This window comes from Pteropus alecto, unplaced genomic scaffold, assembly GCF_000325575.1.
Source record: "Pteropus alecto unplaced genomic scaffold, ASM32557v1 scaffold17, whole genome shotgun sequence".
In the NCBI taxonomy this organism is placed as follows: domain Eukaryota; kingdom Metazoa; phylum Chordata; class Mammalia; order Chiroptera; family Pteropodidae; genus Pteropus; species Pteropus alecto.
The window spans coordinates 3,179,935-3,203,192 of NW_006440645.1; positions in this window are offsets into that span (position 1 = coordinate 3,179,935).

The window sequence follows — 23,258 nt, forward strand, 5'->3', positions numbered from 1 at the left end:
ATCTGCTCGGGGAGACGGAGCATAACCGCTCCCAGCTCTCAGGTCGTGGGGACGGCTTTCGATCACGGAGCCTAAGTCGGCAGCGAAACATCGATGCTGCTGTCTCTCGAGGCACCGTGATAATTGGAAAAGAAAACTTGTGAAAGCGGCTACTTTGTGGAGATGCTTAAGAAATAAATACCACATCCAGTTTCTTGTTGAATCAGCGGGCAAACGAAAGAGGAACACGGGCCGACTAACGTTTGTCGCCGTGGGCCGGGCTCAGTGGAGCAGCCGGGTCACAGTAGCCATAACGCCCGGTATCAGCACAGTGTCTCTCAGCAGAGAAGCTTCTTCCCCAGGAATCACTTAAAACTCATGAATACGGAATGGAGCTATTATCAGCACGACTTGTGATCACGCAGGCTGTTCTGTCACACTGGGCGGGAGGTGGACTGTTTACACACCGTGATTGCCCGAGGGTGACTTCCTGTGACAGGGGTCTGCCTTGCCCCCCGCTTCCTGCCACCCCCAAGCCCTCTTATTAATTGCCGAACACTGAACATGGTACCTAACAAAATTTCGAAAGACAAGCGTCATGACCAGCTTGGGGACCACTGTCTCGTTAAAAAGAATAGTTTACAGAGCAGGGAGGATACCCAGTAACAGTAAAGAAATTTGATGTCCCCACCGACGGAAGGAAAGGCATGAAGAAAAGATTTATTGGAGAATCGACTTCATCTAAAAAGAGTTAGGCAACGAGCATCCCCCAGCTAGCTGAGGAGTCAGTAGTGTCTCAAGAACTCTTCCATTTTGGTTTTCATTCATTGAAAGTTAAAGTATAACAAAAGTAAAAACGTTTTAAATGAGCAACTATTAAAAAAAATAGGGTTAAGGATTCTTTCATTTTATTTATCCCTGCAGCAAAAAAATTCTGTTACGTTTATTTTGATTTACTTTCTATATCTTGATTACCACTTTAAAAAAATAATTCAGTTATCTAATGAGGGCTTCTCAGCCGTGGCAACACGGACATTTTAGAGAAGAAAACTCGCGCGCGTTAACAGTTTTGGGCTCCGCGTGCAGCAGGGAGTGTTCAAGTGTGAGCGCTGCCTCTGAGTATAGTTTTTATGATGCTGATGATAACCTAACTTTAGATTTCTTTTTAAAATGAGATGGAAAGCTTTCTCTACATTGTCATGGCGGGGACTGGACTGACTTTTATTAGTTTTTTTTTGATTATTCCACCTAGAATACAGTGAGATGAAGGAATCATCCAGGCAGTTGACTGCTGTTGGGCAGGATATGACAGGGTGACACCAGAGCTGGGAAGTGGCCATGACACGTCACTGTCTTGAGCATTTCGAACCCAGAGACTATGACAGCCTGACTGCTGAGTCGGGTCGCTTCAGAAGATTGTCTTATTCTACCCAAGTCCAGATGAGACTGAAGGTAAACCAGGAAGCCAGTTTTTAAACTTATAAAATAAATGGATAAGATAATCAATAAACACTGAAGAGTACTGCCACCGCTCGTGACAGACGCGTGGCTGTGGACCTTTCTGTGGCACGCATCTCTGTCAGTGAGGGCTGGCCCTGTCCTGCATATTCTCTGTCACTCTGTATGTCCTTTTGCTCAAGTGTCAGAGGACTCACTTGGCATATAAATTTATATAGTGAATATAATATTTATTACTTATGAATGTAATAATAGCTGTAATAGCTATTGACCGTAATAGCTCTGCAAACATACAGATACCACGCGCACTGCTGATCCGGTAGAAGTTGCTTGTTATGGGGGCACATGACTCTGAGCTCCTTCCTGGGGAGAATTGCCAAATCAGGAAAGGAGACGAGGGCCTCAAAGCTCCTTTGTCGCCTGCCTATGACTCGGTGCACTTTGATACTTGATATGTGGCGATATCAAATTCCTCATCAAACACACTGCAGATTTGAAAGGAAACGTGGGAGGGAGCTATCGCACCCCTCAGCAGCGGGCCAGCCAGGCCGAAGCGGGCGGGGTGACCTACTTTGCACTGTGCACGGATGAAGAGATTTAAAATTTATTTTTTCTTGTCTCAGGGATTTGTATTCCCCAAATTGAAAACAGTTTAAAATAGGAAAAGTGTGAGCTTATTAGCACAGTAATACTCTCTAAATTCTCACTCCCTGGTGAAGGTAGAAAAGTGCTAATTAATCAATTGCTCAATTAGGAGAGGCTCTTACAAGCTCCTTTGTTCTGGGGAAATGTAAGCAGCTGATGATCTGCCCTAAGAAATAAACGTCTTAAAGGAATTATGTTCAAAGCGTTGTATTTGGGGTACGATCTTCTGGGTAAAATTGTACTGATGACTGAGAGATTTGCTCACGTGAAGTCTTTAGTTTTTGAAGATGAACCTTCTGCAATTAGACGATGATATATGTAGAGAAATAGAACATAAAATTTATGCTTATGTATTCGATCTTTCATTTTAGTAATTAAGTGTCGAACGCTACCCTTTAGCGTTTTATTAGAACTCGTTAAGTATCTTGCCTTGAAAATCTTACTTGCCATATATTTTTTTTCTTTTGACGTCAAGTCAGTTGGTTGCCAACCAGGCTGGTATAACATGCCTCATAGTCAATAAAATAACCGAGCACGCGTCGCACGTCCAGGGCTGCGAGTGGCTGACTTGTCCTCACTCCTGGCGTTTCCTCCCGAGGGGGCTGAGCTCGGTCAGTGTGGCGCTGCTGGCCTTTCTCCTTCTTTGCTTACTTTGCACGATGCTCATCAGCCGGTATCGGAACCGGTAGGCGTTTCCCTCACACGGTGTTCGAGACCGATGGCCTGCCATGGAGTCAAACGAAGGCGAAAGACACGGACCAAACAGAGCTCAAGACCAAGCGAAGACGCCGAAGGACGTAAACAGACACCAGCTCAGTGTGACAACGAACCTCTGCGGATATCAGTTTTCACTCCAGAATTACTGCGCATGTCCCCGGTGATGCGCGTGTGCCCCGACGTGCAGCTCGGGCCGGGCGACGGGACGGGCCTGCCGGCCACCGTGGCCAATCTGCCGGAGCCTGTCGAGAGGCTGACATCTGCACAGAGCTGTGCCGTTGCTGGAGGCGCAGAGATTGTCCCACCAATGTCATAACTACTGCTGAGGAGGGGAACAGAATCGAGTCCTGATAAGTCCCCCCACCCCGTTTTTGTCCCCTTCTTTTGCATATGGTGTTGCAAATAATATAAAATAATAACACAGTCAAAACAAAAATGTTTTTTTGTCATAGTGCTGACATCGGCAGAGTAGAGATGGATAAACTTACCCAGCACGGACCTACAAATTTTATGAGTTAATAATATCTCTCTCCCTGATCATTTTCCAACATTTTTCACTTGCTTTTTGTCGCATAGTTAAATACTATCGTCACTTTCCAATCTAAAATGAACTCAAATCTTTGATTTTCAAGATAACCCAACAAAACAACACATACGTTAAAGCTAAATTATATCGTGAGTTACGCAATATTCGTATATAAAATCTAGAAAGGGTCATAAAGATGGTGTATGAAATAATTTGATGCATATTAAAGGTGCGATTGAAAAAGTAAATATTATTTATCGATGATGGCCATTTAGTTAAGTCGAATTACACATGAGGCTACATATCCCAAATGCGACTGCAAACTTCTAGAGCGGAGAGGGCGTACGGGTTGGCCGTGCAGGGGACGCGACGTGGCTGACGACGGAGATCACCGCAGAGAACGAGGTTGGTCCCATAACCTGGAGGCAGCTGAGCTTGCACGTGGGTGCTAAGCACTGCCAGCTGCGAGCGTTAGGGGGCTCTAGGGACACGAACCGGGGAAGATATTACGAATACCTTGAAAAATGTGTCGGCACAGCTTCGCGTACTCACACTGCTCGTATAGTATGACTGCCTTAAAACCTGTTAACATTCCAGCACAAATGCCAACACTTTCTGCTGATGAGTTATAGTATAGTACGGTGATTCTCACACTTTGAATCATGTGGGAGCCTTAAAACCATACTAAAGTTCAGATCCCGAGAGGTTATGATTTCACTGCTTAGGGGTGGGGCCCAGGAATCGGTAGCTTTAAACTCCCCTGGAGATTCGAATGTGCGGTCTGCGGACAAGCCTTGGATTACCGGTTATCGGCACGAATCTGGAGTCACAATAACCAGATTCAGTCCACACCCCCGGCGTACCTCTTTCGAGCTGTGTAACCTTGGGAAAGTTACGTAGTATTTGTCTATATTCTTTTCTTCCTCTGCAGTGTGGATAAAATCGTATCTTTTTAGGGAGCGATCTAAAGTGTGTGAAATCTGAATCTTATATGATCTTGAGAACTTACTTTAATAAAAAGAATACATAAAATTAATAATGTAAACTTAGGCACAGAAAGGGATTCGTTTAGAATGATAAAATAACTCCATTCTAAGTACACATTTTTAAATATTTAAGATTTTCGAATAGGTAAATATTTAGGATTGTTGTCACAATCAGGACTACTACTTTTTAAGTCCTTTCATTACAAGAGATGTAATGGGTATTTTAAGTTTTTATGTAATAACTAATTTTTAAAACTCTTCGAATGGATGACTCTTTTGACTAGTTTCTGAGTTTTCTACCATCTCGATCGGTATCAGCGTTTCCTGCAATCATTAGCAAAAATCGTGATCGATGTGGTTAGGCCAGATGGTTTAGGGCTGAGGGAGAAGCAGAGCAAGGATGTCTGCGAAGGCGGGGGGCCGAGCTCGCCCAGGCTGTGGCGATCGGCTAGGCCGCAAGGAGCAGAGGCCGAAAAAAGTGTGCTGAGCCGGGCGTGGAGGTGAGAAGCAGCGCCTGCTGCTGACAAGCGGCTGCGGATAGGACATCTAACTGCCTTTGAATCTAGGAGTCAGAGGCCCGTGAGTGGATCGCCAAATGTACGGAAGGGAATCCAGTATGGGGATCAGACGATGAGCATCTTGAGTCAGACAGGCTTGAATCTTGGCTCTGCCACTTGCTGGCTTGTGAAACCTTGCTAGAAACAGTTCCACGCAGAAGGAACTGCAAACCACACGGGCATATCCAACAGAGCCCAGATATACCAGCTCGACGTTTTCTTAGCCAGATCCCCAAAATGTGTGACAGAGCAGGGAGTTGGGGTGGAAGGGCCACTTGAGTAAAGTCATGTTATTTTATATTCTACATAATGCATACATAGTTAATTCAGTAAGTTTATCATTATGTATTATATTTTATTATATGACTGTAACCCCAAAGTTTCTAATGTATTATAGTCACTATTCAATATATTTCCCTGAAGTGTCGTGTATTTATATTTTCAAAGAGAAAATAGTATTTTTTGTCTTTTCATTGGAAAGAGGGAATCAGCTTTTTTCAGATTCATGTTCCATTTGAGCTTCTAGAACAAACAGCTATACCGTTCACAGGAATTTCACACAGAGAAGATCCCGTAATTTACGTATACGTTTACAATGATGTTTCTGCCCCCCGCTGTAGATCATTTGGGCGTTTGGCCTATCTGTACGGCTAAATCAGGCATGACGGAGGGGATGTTGCAGCTTAAATAGGAGTGAAGCTGCACGCAATGGCTAACGAGACTTCTGCCCTCCTGGCTCAAAGGGGAAAATACATCTTTCTCTGTATGTTTTCTAAAATAAAGTATCAGTTGAGCAGAGGCCAACTCATTGGGTAAACGTCAGCCTCCACGTAAAACCTTTGCTTTGGCATTGTTTATGCTCCTGATTTTACACACTGACTATTAACAGAGGCGGCGTTTTTTGACTCCGCAAACAAGGCAAATAGATAAGATGAGGTATCTCCACCCATTTCCATAGAAACAAGTTAACGACAAATGTTAACCATTTTCCTTTATGAATTTACAAACATATTAGAATAATGTACATCTATAGCCTTTCAAATCCCCTTGATCCTCAGGAGAAAAAAATTTTTTTTTCCTCTTTGTTTTTGTAACTTATTCAGTGCCAAGTTTAGCAGCTCATCCAAACTGTGAAACCACAGTTTGAAGTCCAAAATGTCATAAGCAATGGGATCAAATTAAGAACACGACGGGAAGCAGATCCTTAGATGAAATCAGAAAACTTAATAGTCCATTTCATTGTTTAAACTTGAAATGTATACTGTACTTCTCATTTGAGACTTCCTGAATTGTTGGCAAGGAGATTATTTTAATTAACACGGTGTTTCAATGATAATTAATGTAATTATTTCCTTCTATAAACTTTAAAACAGGAAAATTTCTATGTTAAAGTCAAGAACCTTCCAACATTTAGGCGTGTTATCATTCCAAACCTGGTCAGCAAGGAATTAAGAACAGAAAAGTAAAATGTTGACAAATAGAATGGCAGTTTACGTAAAAAAAAAAAAAAAAAAAGGCTATATAATCGATTCTCAAAACTAAGTCATCAAGACTCTGGGGTCTTTCTCATCTGTCCTTTCTCTATGTCTGTCCAGATAGCGCTCTGTGAACAATATTCCCTAAAAAGAAGAAGGGCTATACATCATAGGTTTTAGAGGCAATGTGGAAAGAATCAGACATCGTTTTAGAGGGGCAGCCTTCCATGACATCACTGACGCTGCTTTACGATCTTCAGGAGACCTCCCTCCCCGACACCCCGCCAGCGTGAGATAAAGCTATTTAATCGCACTAAACACCACGGTCACTATTCTTTCTCTTCATCTGCCTTTTAAGAACTGATATTGCAAAGACGATTTTATCATGTAATTGTGTCTCTCTTGAATCCTGGATGTATCATTTCCCCTATTTCGAGACTCTTTTTGTCTTTTAATGCATATTAACTTTACGTCCTTGAGGACAAGGCTGAATCATCACCGTATTTTTTCTGCTAGAATCTCGCCTTGTATATAGTATGCGCTCAGCAACGGGGTATTTGAGTGAATGAATTTCCCGAAACCACAGTAATTCGACTATGCTTACAAACATCTATTCTATCAGTACGTAGGAGAAACATATTCGTGCGGACGCTTGCTGGTGTTAGGACGCTGATAGCTCACATTCACTCCAGTTCAAAGAAACAGTTGTGCGTGAAAATAATCGGAATGGATAAAGGCGGGAATAACGGGGTTGAAGAAGTTGACAAAACGGGGGAGAAAATGATGGACGTCATTCTCGGAAAACAAGTCGTAAGAAAAAAGGCGGCCGCTTTGCTTCTCACATGACTCTTTTTCATGTTGGCTAAACTTTCCCCGTGATTCAGGAAAACCTTTCTGAGTATCTGGACCTCAGAAATCGCAGTCTGTGAAGAGCTTCCGACATTTGGCAAATTTGGGGTCTCGGAATCGGCAGGTTCATTAGTGAGCAGCTGTTATTAAGGTTTATTAAATATGGCAGCTGATATGTTTGAGATTTTACCAATTCAAAACCATTTTTTACAATTTACCTTTACTCTCATGTAGACTATGTTGCTGAGATAGAAGGATAATTACATCTTTGCTCTAATGAACTTGCAGTTTGGGGAGGTCAAACCTTGAAATAGCAACAAGAAACAGCGACCAGTTAAGTACAAAGGAATTATATACGTGTTGTAAATTTGTATAATTCTGAGGGATCGAAAATATGAGATTATGTAACCCAACTCTCTTTTGCAGAGGCAAGTATAAGATATGCAGAATGACATATTAAAGGCTACATAACTAAAGACAGACTCAGAACTGGACCCACATTCCCTGAGAGGATGAAGTTATCTTGGGCTGTGGTTGATCAGGGGAGGCTTCCTGGAAGAAGCGACACCCCAGCACAGCCTGGAAGGTGGGGTGGGAACTGGGCAGTTATAAAAGCAGTAATGCAGAATAGGAAGTAACCAGACATGTCCAGGGAAAAGTACGAACAACTTTTGGGCCAGATGGACAGTCTGTGTTTAATAATAGGATGTGGAAAATTTAGAAATTTAAAAACGTTTGCCATAGAGTTAGAACTTTTTTTCTAAGAATAATTTTTAAAAGTTCTTACCGAAGTAGTAACACGATGAAGGTAACGTATTTCTTGACAATCTATCTAAAACTTTCAGAGGTAGTTAAGAGAGAGGAGGGAAGAGGAAAAGGTGAAATAGTTAAAAATGATTATGGTGACGCAGACAGGAAGGTCAGGCTGTGGACAAATGGGTGTGAGAGGCTAATCGGGGTTTTAAGAGAATAATTACTCAGGAGCAGTTAGCAGAAAGTTTAGAGTGTTCGCGAAGGAGATCGCCAGCCCTAAAAACGCGTGGTAGGTAAATCAGGATGCAGCTTTCTTTTTTGGAGTCCGTGGAGGAGGAGGAGCAGGTAGATGTGAGCTAATAATAGATTCTGTTGAGTTGGCCGTGATCACTGACTCCCAGGTGGAAAGGCCCTGCAGGCAATTAGGAGAGTGATGCAGGAGTTCAGGACAGCGGTCACGATGAAAGAAATAGGCTGGGAATTATCCGAATAGAGGTGATAATTGAAACCATGAGACTTGATAAGGTTCGTGTAAAAAAGAAGGGAGGGAATGATAGATCCTATCGTTAGAGTCTCATATTAAGAATCCAAGATTTAATTTTAGTTCCCCTCAAAGATATACAGGAAATGAAAAAAAAAATCAATTTATTTTACGTAGGCTGTGGATAACCGTTCCTTTTATTAAATCTGACGAAGTTTCACACCCACACGTGTGTACACATTCACAACACATATACATAGATGTTCACACGACTGATTCGACGCCTCTCCGGCAATTACTGCGATCTCTACCGCGTACCTGTCACGAGCGCCCTTGGTTCTCAAATCAGTGCACAGTGGGTGCCGTACACTTCATAAGGTTTACATCAAAAGGGTTTGAATTGTTGCAGTCCATTACGAATTGTTAGGTGTTGGGACTTCCGTAGTGGAGACACATTTAAAATGAAGTTAAATTCTAGTCAGCACATAAGAAACATAATTCAAAAGGCGAAACCGGCATATCTTCTTAAATGGCCCATGGTGAATAATTATGTGTGTGCGAGCGTACGTGTGTGTATACAACCCGAGCTGAGGGTATGTGTGCTCTGCGGAATAGTATAAAAGACACGAAAATGTATGAAAAATGGCTTTTATACCATTTCAGTGATCCTACTGGGTGAGTGTGAAAGTCGTCATTAATTGGACAAAGGTTTATTGCATACTTAGGGAAATGGAATTCCAGTTCAGAGACACAGACAGCAAACGCCACAACTGATACATGCCTACAGCACGCGACGGAGGGCAGGGAGGAGCCGCAATGTGGCGGGAAGTGAGGGGCCCTCAGCCGGCCTGCGTTTCTGAGCGGGGCGATGGGGAAGAGCCCACTGAGAGGCAGCACCTACAGAAGGACCTGAAGTCACAGGAATCTCTAGGGAGGAATGTCCTTTCGGCCACTTCACAAACCACGTGTCCTCGGCGGGGAGCAGGAGGCGCTCAGGGTTTGGGGCAGAGGAGTGACAGGCTCTGACCCGCTCTCTCCAAGGCCCGTGCAGTGTGATGCTGAGAATCGTTAAGTACGCATCCATGCATCGCCACCGTCCTCAACACGGGGTGGGGGGAAGGGGGGAAGGAGAGGGACAGGGGGACAAAGAGGGACTGGAAGAGGAGAGGGAGAAGTTTTCCGAGAAAAACAGAAACTGCCCAGGACGTCGAAAGCATCATCGTCTTCGGACGGAAGAAGACAGTTTGGGACGCTCGCTCCCCCTTCAGGGGTGCGGGCCGTGCAGAAGCACAGAGGCCTGTGAGCCCGCAGCCTCCGAGGAGAAGAGGGCCGGGCCGGGCCGGACCCCGAGGGCGTCTGCCCAGGCAGAGCTGGGTTTGCCGGTGGAGTCCAGTCACCAAGCACTAACTTGTCAAACCGTCTTTTTCCTGTGAAGACACCCAGCCAGCTGGCAGCATCATCAAGCGCGGTCGTGTGGGAATGTGTGTTGCTGAATAAGCACACACGCCACAGGCATCTGGGGCACTTCAAAAGAAACATCGGTTTTGTTTTAGGGGAAACTCAGGGTAAACGACTGCCATATAGCAACTTAATGAAGCGAAGTCAGCATGATGGTTCGGATGAAATGGACAAACAACAGACCTGGTTTTCTTCGTATGGCAAAATGGAATAGGGACGGACTGATTTCTGTGCACCTTTTCAAAAGTCAGTTTTATGCTCATGCTGGTTTTCATTTCAGCACTGTCTGCACGGTGAGCGTGTCACCGAGGCCCTGGGAGACGGGGCACCGGGCGCTCGTCGGCCGCAGCGCGCTGCTCGGTAGGCTCTGGTGCACGTTCTGATCGATGTGGACGTCACGTGGCATAGATTAATGATGCGTTTTTATCCCATTTCATTTCGGTGATGTTTCTATTATTCTGACATATGAAAAACCACATTTTAAAAATTTCTCTTGTTTCTTACATGGAAAACATTTAGTTTCCCAAAAAGGATAGAATATCGTGATACAAAGCGTAAACTATTCCTTCAAGTATTTTTGTAAAGACTTTGCTAAAAATCGTAACTTTCATGGCAAGACATGGAATACAGTGCACCCTTGTAAATCCTAAATATTGCTAGTAATTAGAGTTATAAACTCGTAGAACCTTAAAATTCTGTAGGACCTTAAAACACAGCCCCATACCCACAGTCATGTGGTTAACACTACAGATTTGTACATATATAAGGAGCGTGGTTTAGACTGTTAAATTATCAAATCAATGATAATATCACAAGCCTGGGATGTTTCTTTTATTCATTGAATGTCTACTATTTATTATATGCATCCCATGCATTAGGCACTGCGCTATGAAGATAAATATGATATGATCAGGTCCTTTTAGACTAGCTCTTCATCAGCTTAAATAAAGAACTATATACATTAAAATATATAGGTATTAAAAATATTAAAATATTTATATATAGGTATTGATTATCTTCCTGGACATGGAAATACACAATTTTAGAATGAGTATATTTCATACCACCAAACTTCCAATTAACGCATTTCCTAGCAATGTAAAGAAGACAAAGAATCACCCAAAGAATCTAGAAATACTTATTTTTAAGAAGAGGAATTTACATTCAAGACTGATTTTGATTGTGTCCTTGGTAACACGTCATGGATTTTTTTCAAATGCAAGTCACACTCCAGTCTAGAGTTTGGAGAACTTTTCCAAGCATTGGAAATAAATATCTGGGGGAGTCCAGCGTATTGCCAAATCATTTGCTGAACTGCTTTGCTCTCTTGGTACCTATAGACCTACGAAGCGTTCCAGACTTCCTGTTCTCACCTTTCTGATTGCATAAAGCAAAAGACTGCTGGGTGGATTTTCCACGAATATCATCCTCCCATGTTCTTCCCAGCTCACACTCTTCCAGCGTTGACTTCCTACCGACAAACTAAACTCCTCCCACTGCTGGTTCCGAAGAACTTAGAGCCTCACGCCGCTCCCTTCACAAATGCACTGTTGCTGCAGCCTAGCAGGCTTCCCGGTGGGTCTCCTGACATGGAACAGGCCTTCTCGATTCTGTCTCTACTCAGGATGCAGAGCAGAGGTATACGGTGCTGATACGTGCCCACGCGTGGAGGAAGGAAATGCCTAAATGACCAGTATTTGCTTTTAATTTGTTGCTATGGAAATGAGAGGTGTTGCCCCTTGATATTTATTTATGTTCTAAGTCAGTGTTGCATAAAAACACTGATCCAATTAATAACAGCAGAGTTTTATGAACAGGAACGAAGCTGTAGCAATGGAGCAGATAATCTCCACAGTTATAACAGAAATTGACCTTTAACACTGACGGTCACTTGAACACGACATTGTAGTGTGTAAACGAAGGGAGGCTTGATCATTTCTGCCGCTGACGGTTACTTGAACACGACATTGTAAACGAAGTGTGTAAACGAAGGGAGGCTTGATCATTTCTGCCAGCTGGGAAGACAGAAGTTATGATTCGGACACAGCCTGGAGCTTCTCTCGGCACTGTGTGACAGTCAGCTTTCACGTGGTCAGCGGACCATCTTCGCTCCCAGCTTCTCTGGCCATTTAGAGCTGGTCTTTCCACTCCCGGTCGTTCCCCACTGGGATCTGCACTCCGAGCATGCCAAGTTCTTGGACAAGCCCGTCGGGGCCTGGGCCATGGCCGACCCTGTCCTGTGGCCCGGAGCTCTGCCCTGGGGCCCAGGGAGTGTGCTCTGGTGCTGTTTATACACGTAAGGGGACCATAATCCTGGTTCGCCTGGGACAGTCCTGGTTTATGCCTTTCATGAAATATCCTGTCAGTTTAGTATTTATCCTGGATTTCCAAAATTTAAAAAAATTATTATTATTAGAACTGCATTAAAATCGACAGGGTAGCTTTGATGGACTTCCGCTCTACCCATCCTGCTTCTACAAGGGAACTTAAAATTTCTTCTTTAACAGGGAACTTACTGTCAGATCTGAAAGTTCATCATAAGGATGTCTCTCTCATCTCCCAACCCTTGCCAAATGCGAGGCAGTGTAATTAACGCCTCTCCCGTAAGAAGAGCGTGTGGGGCGCCGGCCGACAAAGTGGATGGCGTTCAGACACACACTCCCTTCTGGGAAAAGTGTTCAGCGGTGTCCCACTCGGCTGTGGCAACAGAGAAGCAGAGAACAGAGAAGCTGTTCGTTCGTAAGGTGGGCGACGTGGAAAAGAGTGCCAGCTGTTCGTTCGTAAGGTGGGCGACGTGGAAAAGAAAGGGAAGGGGTTTGTGAACTAAGCGAGGGAGACGGAGGCCGAATGCGTCCACGTGGCAGGGTAACCGAGCAGCTCGCCGCCGTGGACGTGCCATTACGGTGGCGTCCACGAGAGCGTAGATATTCCAGTGTTCGCTAAATTTTCTCTTGATGTGAAATGCCTCAGGACCCACGATCTCATAAAAGAGGGGCACGTTTAATAAAAAACGAAGCCCTGAATTTCTATTTTTCAAAAAGCTTGATTGCAGACACATAACTTGCACAGATTATTGACATTTGATACCTCTCAGGGGACTGTCTAACATCACTGGCCATACAAAACTGGAAGTTATAAATCTATCAATACATGTTTCAAAAGTTAGTCATTAGTTCTAGAACACAGTGCCCAAAGAGAGCTTTTCAACAAGGAGGTGTGTTTATATATTATTCTGTGGAGAGATCTTTTCCACTTGGATCACATGACAGTTCTTCTAAGTAAATTCTACTTGTTTTTTTATTCCAAGTTTTCTCGTGTGTGTGAAAACGTGACGCAATTGCTGTTAACACGCTGTCTCCAGTAACAGAACTTTGCAAGCGTAAACGATGCCACTTTCCTATCAGCATCTTCAGATGCTTTAAATCGAAAATCGATTAAGTCCAATTAGGTCTCAATTATTTTGAATCCAATTCTTGGAATTGACGTAAAATTTTGGAAGATTTTTCTGTCGAAGTAAGCAATCTGACATAACTATGAATTCAATAATGTGCTCAATTTTTAGAAAAATGATATGTGCTTTTGCTGTGAGAACACAGACTCACATTAGGATGGAGTCTGCTGTCACGGGAAAACGGTGTTCTACTACATTAAGAGAGCAGTGGGGAGACGTACACTTAGGATCAGTCGTAGTGCACACATAATTCAAAGTTGCCTCCACTATAGCTGAGATATTCTGCCAATCAAAATAGAAGTTGTAGTATGGACCCACGAAAGATCCTGGATAGCCAAAGTAGTCCTGAGAAAGAAGAACAAATCTAAAGACGTCCACTACCTGATTTCAAACTATACTACAAAGCTATAGTAATTAAAACAGTATGGTACTTTCATGAGCATAGACACATAGACCAATGGAACAGAATTGAGAGCCCAGAAATAATCCCCCGCATGTACAGTCAACTATTATTTGACAAGGGAGCCATGAGCAATCAATGGGATAGTCTTTTCAACAAATGATGTTGAGAAAAATGGATAACCAGATGCAGAAAAATTAAATTGGACACTATTTACACCACTCACAAAAATTAACTCAAAATAAATTAAAGACTTAAGAAGACCTGAAACCATAGAGCTCCAGAGGAAAACATATGCAAGAAGCTTCTTGACATTGGACTTGGTGACAGATTTTTGGATGTCACACCAAAAGCACAAGTAACGAAAACAAGAATTATTGAGAGACTAAGTCAAACTAAAAAGCAAAATAAACAATCAACGAAATGAAAAGACAACCTATGGAATGGGATTAGATACAAACCATGTATCTGATAAGAGGTCAATATCCAAAATAGATAAAGAACTCAAACGACTCAACAACAGAAAAAGAATCTGATTATAAAATGAGCGGAAGAGGTGAATAGACACTTTTTTCTAAGAAGACATACGGATTGTCAACAACTACATGAAAAGATACTCAACATCGCTGATGACTATGGAAATGCAAATCAAAACCAAATGAAACGTCACTTCACACCTGTTAGGATAGCTATCACCAAGACGACAAGGGAACGAGTTTGACAAAGATGTGGAGAAAAAGGAACCTTTTGAACTGTTGATGGTACTGTAATTTGCTACAGTTACTAGGGAAAACATATGAAGTTTCCGCCCAAAATTGAAAATCGAACTACTGTGTGATACAGCAATCTCACTCTGGATATGTATCAAAAGGAAATGAGAACAAATTATTGGAAAGATATCTGCACTCCTATATTCTAGCATTATTCACGATAGCCAAAATATGGAAACAACCTGAATGCCCTTCAATGGATGAATGGATAAAGAAGATGTCTCTCACACACACACACACACACACACACACACATACACACACACACACACACACACAAGTGCGAGTGTTATTCAGCCATGAGAAAGAAGAAAATTCTGCCATTCGCAACAACATGGCGGGCCTTGAGGCCATTATGCTAAGTAAATTAAATCCGACAGATAGAGGCAAATGCTATATGATATCACAAATATGTGGATTCTATAGTAGCCACACTCATAGAAACAGTAGAATCTGGGCATCTGATTCACAATGCTGTGATTATAGTTAACAGTACTGTATTATATACTTGAAAGTTGCTAAGAGAATAGATCTTAAATATTCTCGCCATGGAAAAGAAAAGATATTTATGTGGCATGATGGAGGTGTTAGCCAATGCTCAGGTGGTAATCATATTGTAATTTATGAGTGTATCAAATCATCACATTGTACACCTTAAACTTAAACAATATTATATTTCAATTATCTATCGATAAAGCTGGTAAAAATAGAAGTTGTAGTTGAGAAAATTTACAGAGTTGCATAATAACAGAGTTAGATGAACTGAATGACAATATTTTCAGACACGCTGAGATTGAGTTAATTATAATAATCAGTATGACAACGTACACTTTTTTGATGACCATCATTACTTCTGATGAACCATTTTGTAAATCAACCTAAGTGTTCTATAACAATATTCATCTTTTTCATAAACAAATTCTCTAGAGTGTGTTTGTATTTTTTCAGTTAGAAATTATTAACCAAAACCTTCAGCAAATGGAGTGCTAAGAGTTTACCTATTGAAATTTTTGTCAAGTTGCAATTACTAAGAAACATATTTGAAAATAGAAAGATATTAAATATTTTCATTATAGAAGCAAACGAGCAACTGGGCAAATGATGAGTTCACATGGTGTATTAGATTTGATTTTAAAATTCTATAATTGTGCTTTGGAATATCTCAACTTAGGGGAAAATATTTTTGATGGAGCTTTGATTTTTAATTGGATAAATTTCTATTTTGTGCAGAATTAAATAATATTAAGAAGGTCTAAAATATTGCATCAATTACGGTTTCAAATGACTCATGACTAGAGATAACCAGTTTAATGAGTTACAACCTATGAAATAACTCTCAGATAACGATACACTTAATGGAATATATATTTAAATGAATTAGATATAAAGAAATTATTATTAAAGTTTAGTTAGCAGAATTTTCTCTGATTCTAACCAATACATTTAGAGAGATGATTTTTTCAGTTATGGTTTATAGAAAATACAGCAATGAAATTTATTATCAATATTGATTTACTGACCATAATGTACTATTTTTAAAAATAATGAAGCCATTTTTATGAAAAGATTAAAACTATTGAAAAACTATATTTCTCAGTAAAATACTGATGACTCAGTATTAGAATTTTCTACTGATGATGTGGTGCTAGATTTGCTGAGTAACATTAAAATGTAAGAAAATGTACCAATATGTTTTATAATGTGTATATGGCTACATGCTATTTTAATTTATAAAAATAATTGTATTTTTGAAAATTGTTTCTGAATAGGACTATTTTATAAGTCCACAAATACAGTTAAGTAATTTTTAGTATAAAATTTTTTTAAACATAAATTTCACACTTTCTTTCACTCACAAATGTGTCATAATGTGAAAGATAAGTTATATAGTTTTCCTAATCATTTGCCCCAAGTTGAGGAGTCCAGCTCAGAGGGGTCATGGGAAATTTTAGTCCAAGCTTGATTGGTTGGACAACCTGGACCGTGGAGGCAGACTGTGGTGTGACATCATGGATTTGATCCTGTCGGTATATAGTTTGGCAACTTGTTGCAACTCTGTGCCTCAGTTTACTCATGGATATAGTAGGTCAGTACTAGTGTGTGCCTTGTGTTGTAAAGATTGCATTCATTAAAATATGTACAGACTTAGTTCCTGGTACTTAGCAACCACTCAATACAATAATTTAGTGATGTTTAAATAAATTGCATGGATGCATGCATATAAAACCATAAATAGTTAAAGGGATCTAACAGCTTTATAGCATTTCAACACCTACTTATTTCTGATGTTTTAATTGTCATTTAAAAATCCCCGAAATAGCTATAAATCTTTGCCGATGAGGAAAAACAAAATAAGAGAATAAAGGGACATGTATTTTTTTTTTTAATAGTCAAAGTTATATAAACAAGAGAAAAAGCTTTTCTAAACACACTAATAGTGCCCCATGCCCGAAGCCCAAACTAAACAGTCCCCGCCCACCCATTCTTCACCCATGGAACCCTGCATACGCCTGCAATCCAAGCACACTTCCCAATATGTCACCCACAAAATTAGACTAATAGAAAACACGGGGCAAATGTATCTGAGGTATGAATGTATAAACTTCAGAGTATCATGATACCAGAGTGATTCACAGAAAAGAAACAAACGTTCATTAATATTGGCTGCCAGATAAAACACTGCATATTGTTATATTTTTGGCATGTTTTTCCAAACATGTTTTTGGGAGCGGTACAAAGGCTAAATATATATTTTAAAGCACTTGGCCTATGAATATATTGGCAATTCTCAATTTTCAGAAAGTTGCCGGTTAAATATGGAGCTAGTGTTTGCGGTATCATATAACTGGCATTACAGAATTGAGCAAAAAAAAAAAAAAAAAGCCATGATATTTTTGACATTTTTAATAGAGAGCATTAAGAGTGATGAAATGATTTAAGGAGTTGATGCCTATGTACTTGAAGTATAAAATGTTATTTTCTATGTCGTACTATTTTCAGGTGGTTCAGTTGTATCGAATACAGAATCTTTTTTTTTTTTTGATGTTTTTATATGTCTAAAAATATAGACTATATAAATGTGCTTAGTAAAGTAGAGCATAGATTTCCATGCCAAACCCCTGTGAGTTCATGACCGGTGTGAGAGATCACTGATAATTCCTCAACTTTGGGGATTTCGAAATTTTTACATTATTTAGGGGAAAAGTAGCTGCTGCTTTGTGAGTAGTAAACATTACAGCTTAGACAGCTGGAGAGCAGAATAACTTCAAAGTCTAGAAGCACCCCAAGGCAAAGGGAACCAGCCGGAAGGCGGCCCACGGTGGAGACTGCCAAGTTCTAGACTTAGAGAGTCTTCTCTCTGTTATTGATGTTTGTCCTCCGGGTATTTTTTTTTTTTCTCCCACCAGATTTTGCTTATGGTTTTCATTTATGATCACAAAACAAAATGTGACTACATGGTAAAACATTAAACAAGAGCAATCTTAATAATTTATAGAAGGACACAGTTAAATTTGGGTACCAGATGAGGTGTAGATAATGAAAGACAGTACACAAAAAAAAATTAGAACATTTAAAAATAAATACAGATGGGTATATAGATACATCATTTAAGCAAGTTTATACTCATAAAATTGTGTTTATCGAGAAAATGAGGAAGAGTTGTTAGATTCTATTGGGCTGTTAGAAGCCACTTCAATTCAAAGCTTTCCCAGTACCCTCCGAAAACCACAGAAATCATTAAGGAGAGCACATAAACCCATTGATGGGTTATGACCCATGCACAGAAAAACAAGAAGACAGAGCAGAGCCTATTATAAAACTATATCACATATAAGTAGGCTTATTACATATTACATAAATTACATAGATGTAATTTATATTACACATAAATCCAGGAAAGCCATCGCTAGAACCTGCCCACACCAGATCAGAAAAGTCAGCAAAGACAGTGTGGGAAAGAAGACAGGAAAGTATCTAAGGTCACACTTAGAAAGAGGAAGTCCCCCGCCACCCCAAGTGGGTTACTCAGAACAGGGCAGAGTAAAACCTGGTAAATCAGATCGCTTGGTTTTGTCGTTCAAAAGGAAGGAAATAAAAGAGACTCTGCTACGAGGCAGTAGCCTGGAGAAAAACAGAAGACTTGGAAGGAGGTGCCGTCCTCAGAGATCTTGTGATAAGGAGAAGGAAGCAAAATGTGGAAATTATATATCCCAAAGGAACCAGGAAAAATCACAAAATAGATATATAATATCTCTTCTCTTTCTACCCTATAAAAAAGTTCCATCTCTTAAAGGATATAGAATTCACTAAACTAATTGAACTAACTGAAGAGGGTATTCTTGAAACAAGAATTATATACTACATCACACAAAACCTTCCTCTGGGTTTGCACACAATCCTGTTGCTAATCTAGGAAAATAAGACTTTATGGGATAAACAGTTATGGGGAGTTGATAGTCATACAAAATTATTCTAGAGAATACAAAAAATGAGGAACAAAACATATTTGCCAATAAATACTTCTAATACTAACCCAAAAGCAAACAAAAATTCAAACATAACATCGAAAACCAAGTCAAGGTACTTACACAAGAATTATCACACATGAAAAAAGGCTGAAGTCAGATATTCAAAAAATCAGAAAAAAGCATAGACATAGGAACAGGTAAATGATAAATGTTGACAGAACTTAGAGGAAAAAGAATAGTGGAAATAAAAAAAATATCTAAAAAAATTATACCAAATTACGTGATGCTCAGGGAAGAATAGATTTGAATAAGGAACAGGCAGGGTTTTTTTAAAAAAAGGCATGAAAACAGATAAGATAATGACAATAAAATAGAAGAAGAGGTAAAAGTAATCAGGAAGAATATGATCGATGTGGAAGACAGACCAAGAAGATCCAACCCTCATACAGCTGGAACATCTGAAGGAGAAAAACATAAAAATGGAACATAACTAATATTTAAAACTATAAGAAAAATTTTCAGAAGTCAAAGTATGAATCTAGGTTCAATCATAAAGGTAGAAAAATTGACCTGAAACAGTCAACTAGAGACTCTAAAGACAGAGAAAATACCTAGGAACTTAAGGCAAAAAGACCAAGTCACTTAACAGATGATCCCATTGGCATAAGATTTCTCAAGAGCAACATACAAATCAAAACCACAGTGTAGCAGTATTTTTTCTTAAATCGGAAAAATAATTAACCTAAGATTTTATATCCAGTTTGTTTTTTCAGTGTCAGATCTATAGGAAACTGTTTTTAAATATGCGAGAACTCAAAGAGAACTGTGATCACGAGCCCAGGCTGATAAACCTGTCAGGAGATGAGCTCCATCCAGCCAAAGGAAATCTAGAAAACCTTCGTCCGGAGGTCTACTGGCGATTATTAGATACAATTAATTGTAAATTATTTTAAGAACGACCTCTTGTCAGCCTTTTCTCTAGATATTTTTTCCTTCAAAACTACTGTATAACGTTTAATGAGTTAAAAGGAAGAGAATGACTATATTTAGCTTAGTTTAGTTAACCCTGTGAGGTGATTGATTATTCCTTTGACATCATGCTTTCCAGATGAGAAAAAAAAGCAGAAATACTAAGATATTAAATATCTAAAAACTAGACCTATACAATTTTACTTAACCTTCAAATCCAAAATATGTATTAACAACATAAAAATGTATAAAAGTGTTTATTACATGAGTAAAATCATGTAGTTATTGAATCAGGAGAATCTCTTGCTGTTAATATAATGCACTTTTACTAGTGTAGGTAATTTAAAAGGCATCCCTTGGTCTTTTTTAATATTTAAATCTGAAAGTTCTTAATCGAAGTAACTATCAAATGTACTGGAAATGATTAGGTGAAAGCGAGGTGTTTGTGACCTAAATGAATTGATTCCAATGATAACTCTGAAGGGAATAAGAGAAGAAAACCTATGAGTTTGAAATGTACAGGTTTTCATTTTAATCACTCGGCACCCCCTGATTGAATTGAATAAGGACAGGAAACCAAAACTTACTGCCACTTCAAAGAAATATGACTTCCGTGCAAGAAGAGATGTATGGCTGACACATTAAGAGTAGTTATAATGAAAAACAATATTAGTTAAATTTCAGTTTGCACATAATTCAGCCAGCTTCCTTCTTTCATCATAAGATTGGCATCCTTTAAAATTTCAGCTTTACAGAATGATGAAGTCTTTTCATTATTCATCTGTGCCACTGTCTCAGAATTAAAAGGCCCGATGGTGACAAAAAGCCAGTTAATCATATTTATGGTGACAACCATGACTGTTACAAAACAGACTTCTGCGAACGCTGCCCTTTTCCTGACACGCAGACCTGGGGGACGTGCTCTGCCAGCCCCTCGGGCTTCGAGGTAAGTTCTCCTTCTTCCAGGAGAGGAATAAAGAGCTAGTCCAAACCTAATAGTGGCCATCGTTGACGGTAGAAATGGACCGACGTCAGAATTTTAGGTTCCACTTGTTTGGCCAGTTGTTGCTTTTGCTGCCCTATTTCATCACTTGAAAGATGTGAATATAATTCCATTTCCTAGTAAGTCACTCATCCAGTCATATTCTAGCATTCTGGATTGTTCAAATGAAGACAAAATCTGGACAGATTCCGAGTTCATTTATTAACTAATGCTTGAAACTAAACACAGTCAAGAGTGAGATACTTATCATCCAAATCACATTCATCAAAGCCTTCAGAAATCCATGTGGCACAGTCTAATCGGCGATGTTTCTAAGGGACGTTCAGTTCAGTCTTTAAACAGAGGTGTCTTTACTTTATACAGTCAGGTTTAGAACTAGGTTTTATCAGTTGTATAATTCTTACCTTTTAGTCAAATACAATTTCTACACAGTGAATTTAGAGTAAATCTTTTAGAACTATAGTCACTGACCTTTAGACATTTAAAGACCTTCAGAGTTTATTCAGTGCAGGGAATTCTTTTCTACCCAAATCCCTTGGGCGTCTGAAGGAGACCGTGGCCCGACCCCTACAAAATAAAATTCAGAGGCTTACAAAGAAAACTGTTAACTAATTTAATAATTAAAATAGTTATTCAAATATTTTTTTAAAATAGATTTGTGACATAAGAATAGATCGGCTTATTTATCAATACATTCCTGGTGCTGTGCACGTGACAGCTACTCAGTTTCGGAGCAGCCCTTCGAAGTTGGTAGTATTACTGTCATTTTCAGATAAGGAGGAGACTAACACGCGGCAAGAAGAATCTACTAACTGAAGGTTGAAAAGGTAGCAGCTGGCAGAGCCAGGATTCGAATCAGCTTCATGTACCCAGAAAGCCCATTATCTTAAAAGAAAGAATGGAAGAGGCGAGGGAAAGAAAGAGGGATGAGAGAGGAGATGAGCGGGCATAGAGGCTCCGAGCTACCGTGGGGCGTTCTAGCGAGCAGCCTTGGATTCTTGGATTCTGCACAAAAAGGATTTGTTGTAGGTATGCTTGGATATGAATAATCAACCTCTTGGGAGGAGCCGTGTGTCGGAAACTAGTGCCTTATGGGAAACGGGAGGGGGAGAGAGGGGTGAGGGGCTAGAGGCTGATCTCCCCAAATTTTCTTTAGTAATTTAGAGGTCAATGTTACATTTATTACTTCCACTCCATATATGGGTTCCTTGATCTGCATTATGTGATACTTTATATTAGGCTACAGGCTTTACTTTATTTAAAGAATGTTTACTTCGTAAGACGCTGAACTAGAGCAACCGAAATGAATTTCTTATAGGAAGTTATGTAATTAAAATTCTTAGCATCAATTATATCAGATGGGAAAACATTTTTAAACTTTTTAATTTATTTATAGGTTTTACATGAAATGGAATTCTGTGGATTCTGACAGGTTAAGGTTATCATCAAATGAGCAGTTTATTAAATAATTCACCAGGCACCATCTCCATTTCCAAACCGTACTCAGTTTACCTAATGTCTCTTGAAGAAACTCATAATTAACTCTGCCTGAGTCCCTGGTAGCTGACAAACACTTTTCGAGTTGGAGACATGCTTATGACTAACAGTGTATTTTTTATATTAAGACCAGGGGCTAGATTGGAGGAGAGAAAGGACTAACACCTGTCCTTTGCTTGACAAGGACGTATTTTCGATTCCTCTAAACTTCCTGAATTGGAACTTCATTGATCAATACGAACCACATGAGAAATTTTGGCTCAGGTGAGGCTAGCGCCAAGATTTTTTTTTTAATTAATTAATTAATTGGTTAATGAAATCCAGTAAGTTTCAGCTGTACAGTTTGACATTAAGGCATGTGTGTGTGTGTGTGTATATACATATATATATATATACACACATGCATGCATTGTGTGTTCCCCTCCCATAGTTATATTTCTTTCTGTCACCACATATTTGACCCCCTTTACCCTGTCTACTTCCCCTGTGAATAATGCTGCTATGAACATCGGTGTGCAAATATCTTTTCGGATGTGAGTTTTCAAGTTTGGGGGTACATACCCAGTAGACGGATTGCTGGATCATGAGATAGATCAAATCTTAGTTTTTTGAGGAACCTCCATACCGTTTTCCATAGTGGCTGTTTTTTTCAATTGCAACAAAAAGAATAAAATACCTAGGAATAAATCTATTGCCAAGATTTTAAAGTACATTCTGTAGGTCATACCCAAAAACGTGATCATGGTATAGGACTTAGAAATCAGCCCACTAGCTGATAGGTCAGTTGCCAGATCATAGGACACAGTGTTCTTGGA